Here is a 16,451-nt window from a genome sequence, read left to right on the forward strand (position 1 = left end):
GGACTCAATTCTACCTTCGGTTTCCTGGTTGCAGCTGTTGTTAAAGTCAGTGGGAGGTACTCACCTGTAATTGAGGGCAGAACTTATCCCATTGGGTAAGAACTGACAATAATGTTCCATACTGAGGTGCTTTGTTTTTGAAAATTGTGATCTCTAGTACACCCTCATGGATCCCTATTGAAGTTAATGAAGGTGGAGTGAGCTCAATTGAGAGCAACATTTGATTACTGCTTATACCGCCTGCTTACCTATCTTGAATTAAAGCCAGGCAAGGCAAAGAGAATATTGTATTTGTGATCTTAAATATAAAAAGGACTCATGATTCTGAACCATTCTATTAGAGGGGCATTTTTTTTGACACTTCAATAACAAGAATGCACCATGTTTGTCAGTGCTGCTGAAGTCTAGGCATGCTGTTAAATTCATCTAGGCAGCAGTGCTTGCCAAAAACTGGTATCCACTGGAAGCAAATAAACAAAGAGAGGGTTTTTTAATTATTATTTTGATTAAAAGCAAAGCTACATGTGGTTGTCTTTATGCTCCTTTAGTCAGTCCCCTGCAGGGGCAAATGTGTAATAGCTGTTGTTTGAGGAGGGGAAAGGATATATGAAAAGGGGATTTGACTCAGTGCCATGTGAATCGTGAACATAATTTCACAAGGAGGGATTTTGTTTCTAAATGCTGTGTTACTGCAGTGCCATTCCACAAAGCCAGCACCACATTCAGTGATTGTCACTGGAGACACAGGACTGGGCAATGAGGCCAATTGTATTTCTGCCTGGGAGAGTGATTGTGCTAACTGCACAGCATTCGGCATGAAGCATCCAGCATGTCCAAGCCTTTGTAACGCATTTATTGTCTACTCTCATTCCTCTTGGGCGTATGGTAGCAGAAGCCAAGCAACTCATTACAACGTGCAGAGGGCTCCTGGAAAGTCCACTTGCTGGGTGAACTATTAGAATGGGTAGCTGGGAATAATACCTCATGGTGAAATAATTTAACACCCTTTCTTTGCACTGTATTCAGCACAGCACTAGATTTCAGTAGCTATGACTTCATTACAGTTGCAAGCTGACATTGTTCCTCCTGGCATTGTATCTTTAGGATCCCACATGCAGAGCCGTAATTGCAGCATGTTTACACTGCCAGGCAGCGCACTCGCTCACTTGTGGGGGATGACTTCAAATGCTAAAATGAGGAAAATGTGTTTCACCGGCCCAGCAACGGCAGGCACAAAAGATCCAAAAGCAGTAGCAGTTCTTTCATGGCCCTACCAAGAGCCTCTGTGCGCCACCCCACCTGCCTCAGACTTAAGCCTGGTGCCAAAATACGGATTTGCACAGACCATAAAAGTATAATATTAACTATACTTTCCAATGCCATAGCACCTTCCATCTGAGGATCTGAAAGTGCTTTTTAAACATTACAATGCTGACAGCCTCGTGTGTTCAAAAATCGGGAGCCAGGTCCTCCCCACCCCCCAACACCAAAGGACAGGATTACAAATTATGAAATTTAAGAAAAGTGATAATGTGTATTCTTTTTAGTTACCTTCTGATTTTTGAGACTTTAAGGATGCACTTGGGTCACACTTTCAAACGTCTCCACAACCATGAGGGAAGGAAACTGTAAAAAAATAAAGCTGTGAGTCTCACATAATCACATGACTCCAGGAGCAGGGGTTTTAAGGAAATGACTAAGTGGGCATGATTTTCAGAAAGGCTGAGTGCCCTACAGCTTCCACTGAGTTCAGTAGGAGCAGCTGTTGGAGCTCTGAAAAGGAGAACCTAAATCATTAAACCTTTAACGATCTCACCATTTCACAGACTGAAGTCTGGCCTGTCATCTCATTACTGGCCCTTGCTACCTCATCACCTGTCTCCAGATCAGAGCAGGGGCTGATCCAAAGGCAGAAGAGTACTGTGTACACTTAGTGGTCTGGACCTGCGGAGCAGCTGTGTGAGCAGGAATTCAAAGCAGCCCCAAAGAGGCTGGTCCCTTGGTTTCACTGCACAGGCCCTGAAGAGGTTACTGGGGAATGGTGGAGCTGCTGCTGCTGAGTGAGAGAGGGGTACTATAATAGTTCTCCAACACGGATTAAAAAAATAATGATCTGTACCTTGGCATTCAGGGGCTGCTATATCAGTTTTCCTGCCTTTATCTCCAAGCAGGAGGAAGAGCCTTCTCCCCAGTAGGTGCCATCCTCTCCTTGGATGGGGCAACTCTCAGCCATGACGATTCTCTTTACTCACACAGCAGTTCTGGCTGATTGACAGCTGGGAGAATCCCTTGAGTCAGCATGTGGCTTGTCAATATCCTCCAGGTGATGTGGGAGTCATGGGCCAGTGGCAGGAGCTGGGGGCTGCATGCTTACTATAGGTTTACTGCCCCTGCTTGGATGTACAATATGAACCATCATAAAGTGGATAGAAAATGCATCAAATGATTATCTGTGTGGGGGATGAGGAGGGACAGTCCGGTGGTTAGAGCCCTGACGTGGGACCCAGGTTCAATTTCCTGTTCTGCCACAGAATTTCTGTCTGACCGTGGGCAAGCCAGTTAATATGAAATCCTTGCACCATTGAAGTTGATAGGAGCTTGGCAATTTCACCCTGAGCATCTCTGTGCCTCAGTCCCTTTTCCGTAAAATAGGGACAGTACTTCATGACCTCTCAGGGATGTTGTGAGGGTAAATATATTAAAGATTGTGAGATATTCAGGCACTGTGGTAATGGCGGGAGGGCATATAAAAGTATCTTAGCTAGTATGATAAATGCCATACATGAAATCCTTATACAGGACTCACACTGAAGCCAAAATGAGTTTTGCCTGACTACTGACTGAAAGGTCAGGCCCAGAGTCAGAGGAATAAGGCTGTGAAAGGTGGTAGCTCTTTATGGATCTGACTTGCTTCCACTGAGTATTCCTGAAAGTGAGGATCTCCCTCCAGCAATCAATCTTATTTTAACAAGGCGAAGCAGGAAAAAAAGTCCCTGTGTTTTACATACCATCCCACAGGACCCAGCTGAAGCAAGCAATTCTACTCCCCTATTTCAAGAAAGAAAGGAATTAAGGAATTGATGAAACTACATTATTGATTGCAGATTAACTGCATTAAATTAAATGATTTCATTCAATATAAGGTGATTTTCCAAATTTACCAAACTGTGCATTATTTTAAACATGCATCTCAATAAGAAAAGCCAAACAAACATGTTAAATGGCTAAAAGAGTTGGAGTCAGAAAAATAACTTTCCAATCAAAATAAATAGGTAGGGTCAACTTCCAGTCTTTGTTACTCCATTACTAAAGTCAACTGAATTACCATAGAATTACACCCGTGAAGTAAATGTTAGGATTTAGTCCCTAGGGTTCTGCCAAAAGAAATACTACTTAATCCCCTCCCCTCCAGAATAAACAGAATAAAAGATAATGAAATATGGGACATACCAAAAGAAGACAAAATACATATCTTTAAAATGAACCAGAATCTAATCAAAACCAAGAGTGAAGGGGTATCTGTGGGATAAAAATCATGCACCAGAATTACAAAGAGGAATTATACAGTAGTTTGCTTCTTTGAGTCCAATGATTTCTCCATGATTCACAGCTTAGATATAAAGCAGGGCCACCCAGAGGGGGGAGCAAGTGGGGCAATTTGCCCCAGGCCCCACGAGCCCTGGCCCGGTGGCGGTCTGGGTCTTCGGCGGCATTTCAGCGGTGGGGGGCCCTTCAGTGCTGTTGAAGACGCGGAGCGACTGAAGGGCCTCCCGCCGCTGAAATGCGGCTGAAGACCTGGACCACTGCCGAGTGGATACAAGCGCTGCAGCTCCCCCGCTTTGCCCCAGGCCCCCTGAATCCTCTGGGGGGCCCTGATATAAAGTGTTTCTGACTGGTGGAGCTGTCCATGCTATATCTATGCCTCACTGGTGTTCTCCCCAAACTGATACATTTAAATCTTATCTTAGCTGGATGATCTCATTGATGGCCTGCAGCCCTATCATTTCAGACTATGACAGGTCTCTAAAACTAAAGAAAGAGAGGTTTCACCAGTGCCCAGAAAACCCCCGTTGTTGCTAGAAGCAAGGTTTATGATTTAGTGCATTTAACATTGTGAAAGGTGTAGGACAGAAATGGCAAGAGTTGTCATCACACTCTTCCAGTCGTGAAGAGCCTTTTACCTGCTCCTGGTCCTTCATTGCTCCCTCTGATTCTCTGTTGAGTCAGTGGGCCAGCGTAATGCTAGTTGGCATATGCTGATGAAGGTGTCATTTTTCAGATGAGATGTAAAACCCTTGTTCCTGCCCATTGGTAGTTTTTTAAAGATCCATGGTTTTCCTCCCCACCCTTCCCACCCCCCAAAATGTAAAGGTAATATACACTACAAATATCTTTGCTAAGTTTCAGCTGAGGTCTGGTGGGTATTCTATTGGCTGCCGCATTACACCCCAGAGTTAGATGGCTAATATCGTGACTGCTGAGTTACTTCTTACCTGTCTAGGCAGACAGGGCCACATGCAACCCCCGCTACTAAGAGTGGTGATTAGATTTTATCACAAGTCTGGCGATATTTGGAGTTTGCTTAAAGCCACAGCTCTCATCTGTGAGTGATTTATATAAAAACATCAGCTTCCATTAAAAAGATTTCAACCGAGTCAGTGCACTCTAAAGGCCCCCAAACCAGAAGACAAATATCAAAATTCACTATTGCATTTCACATCTCTGCTCGGGGTTGGAGGTGCCCATGATCCTTTGCCATTTCTTGTGGTCCATGACATGGGCATGTAGGTGTTGGTGTTCCAGTCCTTGTGTCTTCAGAGTTCTCTCTTTCCATCCTATCCTCAGTCTTCCACATCCTTTCTTGCTGTCCTCTTCCTCCCATGCTTTCTTTGCTGTTCATTCCTCTCCCATTCTTATCGCGTGTCCAGCCCATTGCAAACATGCTCTCTGCAACCTATCACTGACAGTCCCAAGTTTATATTCCCCCTAACTTCCTCCATGTACGCTGTTTGCCTACTGCTTGCTTGCCATTCTCTTCAATATAATATTTTCTACTACCTGTGTAGTCTTTTGTTCCGTATCCGTAAAACCCACCATTTGCAAACCATAGAGCAGGTAGGGACAACAACACACAGCTTAGACTTTTTCCTTTCAGTTAATTGCTTAATTGCGAATCCCACAGAACTCCTGCCATCTTGTTCATTATTGCCCATGCACACTGGGTTCTTTTTAATTCTCCAGATCTCTCTCCACTGGCACTTCCCAATTATACAAATTCTTGCTTCTGTTTCAGCTTCTCTCCTGAAAAATCAGCCAACAGCACGTCTTTCACCTTTCCTACTTCCATAGCTTCAGTGTTCCTTGTGTTTACTTTTGAACCATGGTCTGACACATATGTCCACTCTGATACCATGTTAACAGTTCCTCTTTGCTGTCAGCCAATAGGGCCAGATCGTCAGCATACATTTAGTTCACTCTGTCTTCACAGGCATGGGTCTCCTACTAATGAACTCCATAACTGGGATGAAGTAGATTCAGTGCACTGCCTGGTCTCAATCCTACCATCACCTCAAAACTTTCTGAAATTCCATGTATTGTTACCACCTTAGCTGTTCACCTTCCACACAGCTCCTCTATCAACTCCATTTCTTGAAGTCCCCCCCATCCATCTCAGTACTCCAAATCCTTGCTCCCACAAGCTTTCTCAAGATCAATAAATGCTACGTAGGAGTTACGACCTCCATTTATCTTTCAAACTGCTTCTCACTGCAAATATTGCATCTACAGTACTCCTTCCCTTCCTCCTTCCTTGTCCTATATTTTCCTCCACCTTGCCTCCAAAACTCTCTCAAAGACTTTGAGAGACTGATTTAACAGGGCGATGCCCTAAGTATTTGGATCATTTGTGTCACCTTTACCCTTCCAAAGAGGCAAAATTGATCCTGTTCTCTAGTCGTCTGGGTTCCTAGCTTAACAACCACATAGTAATCTATGAAGCCACTTTACTCCAGGATCTCCAACTACCTCAAACATATCAACAGTTATTTCATCTTCACCAGTTGCTTTACCTTCTTCATCTAAGGTTATGTCTACACTACTGTGGTACGTTGACCTACGCTATGCAACTCCAGCTATGGGAATAACATAGTTGGAGTTGAGGTACCTTAGGTCAAGTTATTGTGGGGTCTACACCCCGGGGGGGGGGTCCCGTCGACTTACCTTACACTTCTCGTTGGGGGTAGAGTACAGGGGTTGACTGGAGTGTGATCTGCTGTCGATTTGACTGGTCTTCACTAGACCCGTTAAATCAACTGCCGGTGGATCGATCTCAGAGCATCGATCCGGGCTGTAGTGTAGCTGTAGCCTTATTCAGTGTTTGGTATAACCTTCTGTCAGGGTTCCCTCCCCACTCTGAACTCTGGGGTACCGATGTGAGGACCCACATGAAAGACCCCCTAAGCTTATTTCTACCAGCTTAGGTTAAAAACTTCCCCAAGGCACAAATCCTTTCCTTGTCCTTGGATGGTATTGCTGCCACCACCCAGTGATTTAGACTAGATTCAGGAAAAGGACCACTTGGAGTTCCTGTTTCCCCAAAGTATCCCCCCAAGCCCTTTCACCCCCTTTCCTGGGGAGGCTTGAGAATAATATACCAACCAATAGGTTAACAAAGTGAGGACAGACCAGACCCTTGGGTTTTTAGGGCACTAAAACCCAATCAGGTTCTTAAAAGACGAACTTTATTATAAAGAAAAAAAGTAAAAGAAGCACCTCTGTAAAATCAAGATGGAAGGTAATTTTACAGGGTAATAAGATTTAAAAACACAGAGGATTCCCCTCTAGGCTCAACTTCAAAGTTATAAAAACAGGAATAAACCTCCCTCTTAGCATAGGGAGAATTCGTAAGCTAAAACAAAAGATAATCTAATGCATTTCCTTGCTATTACTTACAATTTCTGTAATATCATTTCCATAGGAGCTGGGTTACCTGCTTGGTCTCTTTCTTTGTCCCAAGAGGGAACAACAAAGAGAACACAAACAACTGTCCCCCTCCCGATCTGAAAGTATCTTCTTTCTTTTTTGGTCCTTTTGGTCAGGTGCCAACCAGGCTATTTGAGCTTCTTAACCCCTTACAGGTTAAGGAGGGATTTTATGCTACCCTTAGCTGTATGTTTATGACACCTTCACATCTTTCACCATTTTCATATGTTCTCTTTTTATCAAAATATAGTCCACCTGGGCTTTACTTTTTCTACTGTAATACATCACCTTGTGAAATGCCTTTTTTTTCCAAATCATGTTTTCACCACTGAAAACCTATTAAAGAAACAGAACTCAACTAATTTCTCTCCTTCATTTCTTTTACCAACGTGATATTTATCCACCATTAGCAAGATGTTACTCTCAACCATAACTACTAACTCTTCCAGCTTCTTTCTAACATTCTCCTTCTCTTCCATAGGTCTACCTTGCAGTGGAGCATATGCTGACATCACACATATAACCCTACTGTCTATCATCAACCATACTGCTGTCAATCAGTCTCCTCTTCTTTCTACTGTCATGGCATCCCAGAAATCTCTGGACTCAAGATAATAGCTACTCCATTCATTTTCTTTTTTCCTTCAGGCCAAAATATTTTAATTCCATTTTTCAATATTTTACCTTTGCCACCACATCCCATAGTTTCCTGCAGACATAGGATATGGGTTCTCCTTCTGATCATTGCCTCAACCACCTTTCCTGACCTGCCCATAACTGAACCTATGTTCCAGGTTGCAAGTCCCAGATCCTTGCCAGTTTATCTCTGTTGCCCATTCAGTTACTTTGAATGCAGAAGCATGTTTTAAATTACTCAAGTGTGAAGAATCCATGATACACAAAGAACCTAGGAGACAAAATAGTCTGTCAGCACTACCCCTCTTTGCTGACCCTGCAGCGGTGTTCATTTGGAGTTTACCTTCTCCTAGACCAGCTGCCATCCAAAGCTTCCAAGCCCAATCCACCTGAATTTGAGAGCCATTTCCTTTTTCTCGGGGCAAAAGCTGCCTGTAGCAGAGCATAGTCTGCTTCTTCCTTCTTGCACCACAGAAACTTGCTCAGACTCCACTGGTTGGGTATCCACACCATGCTGTTTGTTTATGTTTCCTCCACCAACACCTTTACAGTTCTGTTCAGCAAACAATGTCCTTTGTATCCTCTGCCCTTTTCCCAAGAGAAGAGGTCTCCCTTCCTGGCAATGTTGCAGACTCTGGGCTCAGCTACGCCACATCCTTCCTGAGCCTTTCTTATCAGTCTTAAACTGATGGACTGATTGGCTCTTTAGCTCACCCAGCCTGCTAATTACATTTCCTTCCCTAATTAGAACTTTCTGGGAAGCCAATTAGTGCCAGTGTAGACTCACCTGTTAACTCCCTGTGTTCTGTCACTCTGCCCTCTTCGAAATGCTCCAGTGAGGGCTGATAGTTGATAGAGGTGAATGCTTGGTCCTCAGAGCTGTACTTTCCACTCATTGAGTGTTACCACCCTCTACTACATTAGGATTTTCCTTTTGTGAGAGTGGCACCACAGGGGCATTACTCAAACTCCTCCAGTAATTGGGGTGGGAGCGGGGAATTCATTATTTATATTTAAAAAAATAAAAAACAATCAAAAAACTCCTCATGACTTTTAAGCCAGTTTCATGATATTTGGGGGCCTGACTCATGATTTTTGATCACTTTAGGTTGGTGATACTGGATTAGCAAGAAAGGGGGGAAGAAACATGGTTTTCCTGCAATGTTATGTTGGCATCTGGACCTTGTTGAGGCCCTGCTGTAGAGTAGGGGCTCTGTTTGTGGAACTGGGGGTACGGATGGGAAGGCACTTCAGGTTACACCATGCCCCTAGTAGGTGTGGAACTATTTCCTAGTGGAAGTCTGCTTGCAAGTTACTACCATCACACTAGCAGTAACCTCTCCTACAGGACTCTGAACCCTTCTGTGGAAAGGATTTTGATTCAGCCACTGGTGAAGGAGGGAAGCTGCATGATTACTATATGGTAGCACTGCCATGATGGAAGAGTGGAACCAATGGGCACTGTGAATACCTTCCCCTTTGGGGCTATCCGGAGAGCCTTCTTCACCCTTTCATGGTTGACCTCCCTGCCATTTCCATGGAGGTGAATTAGGGGGAATATCCGGCACGTACTCACTGGATTTCCAAGTCCTTTTGCAGGAAAAACTGTAGGGGTAGCACGGGTGGGCTTGCAGCTTGCAAAGCACTTTGGGCTCCTTTTGGTGAAATATGAGTTGGTTGGGTAATTACACTGAAAGTGTCCATCCATGGCATATTATTTTCTTGTTGGATTTAATTGCTGTGTGATGCTTCATTTGTGTTTTGTTTCTTCCAGCATATGTTTTCCCACATGGGCAATACAACGTGTTACAGAAAATGTTAAGTAATTAATAAAACTATATGCTTTACTTCCCTTTCCAGGGAAAGAATGATGGCCTTCTTGTCTGTTGCAGATATTAAGGCTGTGACAGTTACTTCCAGGGGGGAGGGATAGCTCAGTGGTTTGAGCATTGGTCTGCTAAAGCCAGGCTTGTGAGTTCAATCCTTGAGGGGGCTACTTAGGGATCTGGGGCAAAAATTGGTTCTGCTAGTGAAGGCAGGGGGCTGGACTCAATGACCCTTTAAGGTTCCTTCCAGTTCTAGGAGGTTGGTATTACTCACAACTTGTTTTGTCAATGCGAGACCTGCAGTGCTGTTGCACGGTTCCTAATAGTTGTCCGAACTAGAATATCGTTTACAGTCAATGCTAATTTAATAGGATTTTTTGGTGTTTCATTACTCTCAACTGACAGCAAGGGATTCTTAGATCAGCTTTCATGGTGCCCCTTTATAGTGTTAGAAATTTTATATAGAGAAGGTGGCCTAGTGGTTATGATAGTGGACTGGGCCCCAGGGAATTTGGGTCCCATTCCTGGCTCTGCCATAGATGTCTTGTGTGACCATGGGTAGGTGCTGTCTGTAACAGAGAGGGCCCTCCAGCACGAGCTTGCTTGAGACCATGTCATAGGAAGTGTTCATCTGCGTACAACCCCATTAAAGTCAGTGGGGCTCCCTAAACATGCCTGACTTCACCCATAATGAAGTGCAGAGGGGCTTGCAGGTAGGAGGCCAAAGCAGGGATTCAAATCAATGACTGACAGCTGAAATGCTCAGTATCCCATTACCAATATCATCTCATATCTACTACCTCTGTTAGACAATATAATAATAATAATTAATTACTTGTAGTAAGCAGACACTGTATATTGTATTCTACAGTTGAAATAGTCTTCATTTTCACTGATAAGAGTAGAGATAGTTTTTGCATCTAATTAAGAAAAATTGATTCAAAGAGAGTGTGTAATTTTCATTTATGTGACAGCTAAAAATGTGCCAAACATTTCAAACTGCAATTTGTGAGCAGCTAACATTTGTTTTTAGTGATCTTATTTAGTGTCAGATGTGTTTTAAGCAGAATTTCAGTGAAACTGTAATTATATCTAAAGAACAATTAGGATTAATCCTATCTGCATAACACTTATGGTTTTCTCAATGCGTATAATGCATCCCATGCCCACTTGTTCTATGTAAGGGTGACAATTCAAATCCAGAAGGATATTCAGCTCTGAGGGAAAAAAAAATTACTTTTCTCACTTAAAATGAAATGCTGAAGCCATATAACTTCACTTTATTTATTACAGAAATATTTCATTTGTCTATGCAACCCACATTCATCACTAATTCTGATCAGGGAGAATGGGTCACCGGTATCCTGTATGAAGGAGGATATGGGTAGGAAGAAGGGTCTAATCCTGTAGTTTTCCTCCTATGAAAATAAATGGTGTTACTTAGAAAAGGAAGGACTGAAGGATCAGGCCCTTAACACTGACAAGAATTGGTCTCTGTCATGAAAAAAATGAATGCAATTTAACATGCCCATGCTGGGGATGAATTACATTTTTATTTCCTAATAATTAATATGTAGTTGAAGAAAGGCCTCTCTGCCTCACTTTACCCACCTGTAAAATGAGTCTAATACATAGTTACTGATCTGAAGGCGTATTGGGGTCCTTTGACATGAGAGGTATATACTGTAGTGTTAATTAGTAAGTGTTTATTTGTGGAGCACTGTGGAAATATCAATCATCATTGTATGTAAGTGCTAAGTATGATTCTTAATACATAATTGACTGAGGTGATATGAGTAGTGATGCAAGAAGGCTTGCAATTCAGCAAAATGTGTTATCTGCAGAGCAGGGTCCCTGTGGACAGTTCGTATGCAGCATGTCTAGAGTGCTGTAGGTTTACACCCAGCTTGCTGCACACTACTGTTGCCTAGACAAGCCCTGTGTGTGTTTACACACACACACACACACACACAACATCAAGATCAGTCCATATAGATATATAGTCTAGACTTGCATTCCTTACTGTGGAATAACTTCTAGTGATCTCCAAGAGGAGTTACTCAGAGTAAGGACTGCAGAATCTAATCCATCCCTTAGTATATTCATTAGAAATGTATGCAGATCTGTTCAGTACAGTCAGGACTTCAACAACAACAACAAGGACATCTTTTCATTTAAACTAACTTTCTAAAGTGGATTTTAAAGATCTAGTCCTTGGAGGTGAGATGAATAATTGTCTAACTAAACTCAGCCAAGCAGAAGGATCTATTTGCGTGTGCAACCTGATTGACTGGCATTTCTTTAGTGCTCTGTATTGTTCACCTCAGAGAAGGCACATTATACTCACATGCTGTTTTTAGCCAATCATTACACTATCTGTCTCACAGGAATATTGTGAGGTTTAAATCATGTTTGTAAATGAGCTCCTCAGATGGAAGGCCCTGTAGAAAGAAGAATGCGATGTCAGTATTAGTATCATATGCGGTAGTTCATGTAACTAATGTAACTCCACTGACTTCCATGAAGTTACAGCAGAACTGAGTTTGGCCCATTATTATTTCTGACAGTGAGGATCTAATTGCCAAGGGTCAAACTGTGGCATTGAGCCACTGGTCTGTGCTGGAGGTGGTCCTGAGCTGTAGCAGCCATGTTGGGGGAGGCCTGGGAAGGATTGTGCACAGGCTGCCTGTTGCACATGGAGATGATGGTGCAACCTGTTCTCCATAGGGGGTCATGCTCCCACTTCTTTCCACCTCTTTTGGGAATATGTGCTCACCCCAGGGTGCAGTGAGGGAGCCGTCCCTGTGCCTCCCTGAGCACAGTGTGCACTGTGGGGAAGCTCCTTGGGACACTCCCCTTGTGCACCCACAGAAGGTCCTGATACAGCATGGCCCCAAAAAAATAGTCAGTGGAGGGGGAGAGGATTCAAGTCAGCGGTGATGCTCATTTAGCAGTTGTCTGTAGACTAATCAGCACAGACCCCCCCATATCTAAAGATGTAGGCCCATGTTTTTGAAAGGCGGGTGCATGAGTCAAGGATCTGGATGCACAGAGTTTTGCATGAGCACAGTGCTGACATCAATGCGTGTGGTAGGTCTTTTAAACTTTTGCATGCATCCTTTTTAAAAATGTGCGCCGTAAATATTCAGATCTATCCAGCGTCTTAACATTAGAGCTTTGATGGTGGCTTTCTCCCTCTCCATTCCAAGGTTCTGGCACACAGGGCCTATCTACCCTTCTTTGCGTATTGAGCTGTATATCCAGAACCCACCAGTAACCTTCTGGGCAGGCCAGAGTCCAAAAGGCAGAATGTACAAGCACTGTGTTGTCACCAGACCAGCACAAAAGCCTAGTTAAGTTTTTAACTACTCATCGGGAAGCTAAAAGAATTTCCCTAACTTGCTATTTTCTGATTCCGACAATTAGGAAGTCAAGTGGTTTGAAGATGGTTTTAAAAATGTAGCTTGTACAAAAGCAAATTACCATGGTACTAGTAAAGTAGGCGGGAGACTATATAATATAGCATCTAAGTATGCATAATTTAGCTATTCTCCAGCTGAACATTTGTTTAAACATTTGAGTAGTTTTTGGGAAAAAACACATTTTTCTTTAGGCAGTTTATTCTCCCTACTAATATTGAGGAAATTTTACTCCCCAAATGGAGCTATTGTTATATATTATAGGTAGCACAAGTATCAATGCCTACAATTAATGTAGCTCAAACACTTTCCATTCTAAGACCTTGTTTTCAGTAGCTTATAACTTTGCTGCACTTCATTAGCTTGGGCTGAAATTTTCCATGTGAGGATCTCACTCAGCCTAAGGGTTTGTGGAAAGTTTCAACTAAAACGGTGCAGCCATTTCTCAGAATGGGGTTGGGAGGGGAGGGAGAATCTTTTGTTTTCCCCATGTTAAAAACCTTCTTACAACCACTTCGTTGAGAAGCTCTGGCACCTCTATGCTTTGGAGCAGTGATTTGAAATTTGTCTAGGGCATGGGCAGTCTGTCTTCTCAGTGAGAGGGGTGTGCCTTTCGCCATCCCTGTGAAAATTCACAAGCAAAGCTATAAACCTCTGAAAAATCTCCAGTTGCACATGTTCAGCAGAGACTTGTTAGTTTGGCTTCAAAATTCTTTGAAGATTCCACCTGCACTGCGTATGCTCCATTGCCTCATAACTTCTACATATCACTGTGTGTGCGCCATCTCACAGAGTGACTGAGCATGCTCCATCCCAGGGCTGCTGGGGCTGAGCAGGACTTTCCCTGCAGCTGCTGCTCTCAGGGGCCACTGTAGCACCTGGAACAAAAACTGAGAGCAGGGAGACTGTGTCCCTTGTGCTCTCAATGCTCCCTCTGCTGGCATCCAGGCAGCAGGGAGAAAGAAGCCTCTGCCCTGGAATGCCGAGGTGAAGAATTGGGACCTGAGGGGGGTTAGCAAGGTTGGGAGATTGGGATATGGTGTGGAGAGGAAACTGGGAGAAGAAGCTGAGGAAGGGTGATGGCGGGGAACTAGGATGTCAAGCTGTGTAGAGGGGAATGGAGATGAGGAGCCAAAGGCGGGCTGTGGGAGGGATAGACAGACTGAAGAGCACCCAAGGTGTGTGTGTGTAGGGGTGACTGAGACGAGGAGCTGAGGCTGGCAGGGGGTTAGAGAGATGCTGGGACTGGAATAAGAGAGGAAGGATTTGTCCAGTGTTTAGAGCTCTAGACTGGGACTTGGGAGACCTGGGTTTAATTCTCTGCTCTGCCTCAGGCTTCCTGAGTGGCCTTGGGTTAGTCACTTTGAGCTGGCGGTGTGATTCCCAGCCTGAGGTGACATACCCGTGCTAGCTCTGATCGAGCTAGTGCGCTACAAATAGAGGGTTCTCACAGCAGCGCGAGTGGCAGGAGGAGCTACCTGCCCTGAGTTCACTCCCATCCAAGATGCTACGCATATCTTCAGCACAACTAGCCCCTCCTGCCGCTTGCACCACCGCAGCGACACTATGTTTTTAGCATGCTAGCTCGAGCAGAGCTAGCGTGGGTGTGCCCCCTTCAGCTGGGAATTACACCCGTAGCTTGATGTGAAGACACACCCTAAGGGCTTGTCTACACTACCGCACGGGGTCAATCTAAGATACGCAACTTCAGCTGCGTGAATAGCGTAGCTGAAGTCGACATTCTTAGATCTACTTACTGCAGTGTCTTCACTGAAGTTAAGTTGATCGCTGACACTCTTCCGTCAACTCCGCTTGCGCGCCTCATTCAGGTGGAGTACCGGAGTCGATGGGAGAGCGTTCAGCGGTCGATATATCGTGTCTATACTAGACGCGATAAATCGACCCCCGCTGGATCGATCGCTGCCTGCCGATCCGGCAGGTAGTGTAGACAAGCCCTTAGTCTCTGTGCCTTAGTTCTGCATCAGTAAAACTCGGGTAGTACTTACCTACCTCACAGGGTGTTGATGGGAGGAATACATTAAACATTGTGAGGCACTCAGTTACTATGGTGATGGAGTGGTGATGCTGTAAGTATGAAAAATAGACAATTAACAAAGACAGGCTGGAGGGGCCCGGGACAGAAGGTGTCAGGCTTGGGACAGACAGGAGCAGAAGAGTCTGAGAGTACTAGAACATACTCCCCACAGATCCTGGAACAGAAGCTGGGATTCCTGAGTCTCCACATTCCTCTGCAATTAGAAAATATTTCTGAAACCCACTAGCAAAATGTGTTTCTCCTCTCCCTCTAGCATAGAGGATGACAGCTTCCTACTGTTATCGCTTTCCTTAGTTCAAGGGTAAAGGCTTGTGCTGTGTGTCTGAAGATCCAAACCTACTGATGAATCATGTGGAAACAATATAGTTCCACATGATGGTATTCGTCTTTTTTCAGTTTGCTTTCTTTAAAAATCTAGGAAGTTACACACAAATAGTCCATTATAAGAACGTTAAGATTGCAAATTTGAGTACTCAAAAATTAGGAAATTCCAGAACTAAGATTGCCTATCTAACCTTAATTCAACTATTTTATGATAGTCTTTAATTTCAGGATCATGGGTTGCTTGTTCCACAGCACCCTGCTCTCATTCAGTGCACAGTTCAAGAACGGTGCTCTAGGAATGAATTGGGTTGTGTAGTGAATGAGGCTGTTGTCTGTGGGACCCTTGCATCATTTGTTGCAGAAGTTGGAAGGTGTGTAGTGAATGAGCAGGGGTTTGCTGAAAGAGAAGGGATGTTCTCATGGTTAAGGCTGATGAAATGCTGTCCTGAAGAAGTTGATTCTATCTGCCTCTGCCACCGAGTTCCTTTGTGATGTTGGGCAAGTGTTTTAAACCAAACTTTTCACTAGCTGTTCTCTGGCCACTAACAGAGTTCCTCGTTTTCTGGGTGCCCACGTAGGTCTGGTTTGTGCTCAGTACTTCTGCAAATAACTGCAGCTGACGTCAGTAGGAGGTGTGCACTAAACATAGCAAGTTCTGTAAATGCTAAGGTTTGTGAAAAATTAGGCCATCGGCATCTTAAGTGGGACACTCCAAATTTCACATTAATGTCTCTGTGCCTGCGTTCCTTATCTTTAAAACGGGCATAATACCAAATTACCTCACAGGGGTGTTGTGAAGATAAACTTCTTAATGTTGTGAAGCACTCAGATGCTAGGGTAAGGAGCAGCCTCGAAAAGCCCATGTGGAAATTAATCATTGGGTATTCAGAACAGGATTTGAATGGTGTGCAGTAAATATGGTAGGGGGACACACAAGGAATAAAACTAACTATTGAATAGTAGCTCATTCAGTGAGCTTCATCCACCCTGTGGACTGAATGAGTCCTGGGACCCTGTGGGGGAAAAAAGTATATAATCATGTAATTAAAGACATAATTCTGTATCTTAATGCATATGCCCATATATGATAGCACATTTGAAGATACTCCAATGTGTGTGTGTGTGCGCGCATATATATATATATATATATATATATATATATATATATATATATATATATATATATATATAAAAGCACAAACACACATA

General features: G+C 43.7%; 1 protein-coding gene and 1 long non-coding RNA gene across 44 annotated transcripts in view; one reads left to right on the top strand and one right to left on the bottom strand.

Annotated features, from left to right (window-relative positions):
- DPP6 (dipeptidyl peptidase like 6) overlaps positions 1–16,451 on the top strand; it is a 714,691-nt gene that overhangs the window by 374,591 nt on the left and 323,649 nt on the right. The window lies entirely within an intron of this gene.
- On the bottom strand, positions 10,746–14,804 carry LOC120397903. Its single transcript, XR_005594076.1, has 3 exons — positions 14,620–14,804; positions 11,791–11,884; positions 10,746–10,861 (listed from the first exon to the last, which is right to left on the bottom strand). It is a non-coding gene; the product is annotated as an uncharacterized LOC120397903 (long non-coding RNA).

This window comes from Mauremys reevesii, linkage group 2 (genome assembly GCF_016161935.1).
Source record: "Mauremys reevesii isolate NIE-2019 linkage group 2, ASM1616193v1, whole genome shotgun sequence".
In the NCBI taxonomy this organism is placed as follows: Eukaryota; Metazoa; Chordata; order Testudines; family Geoemydidae; genus Mauremys; species Mauremys reevesii.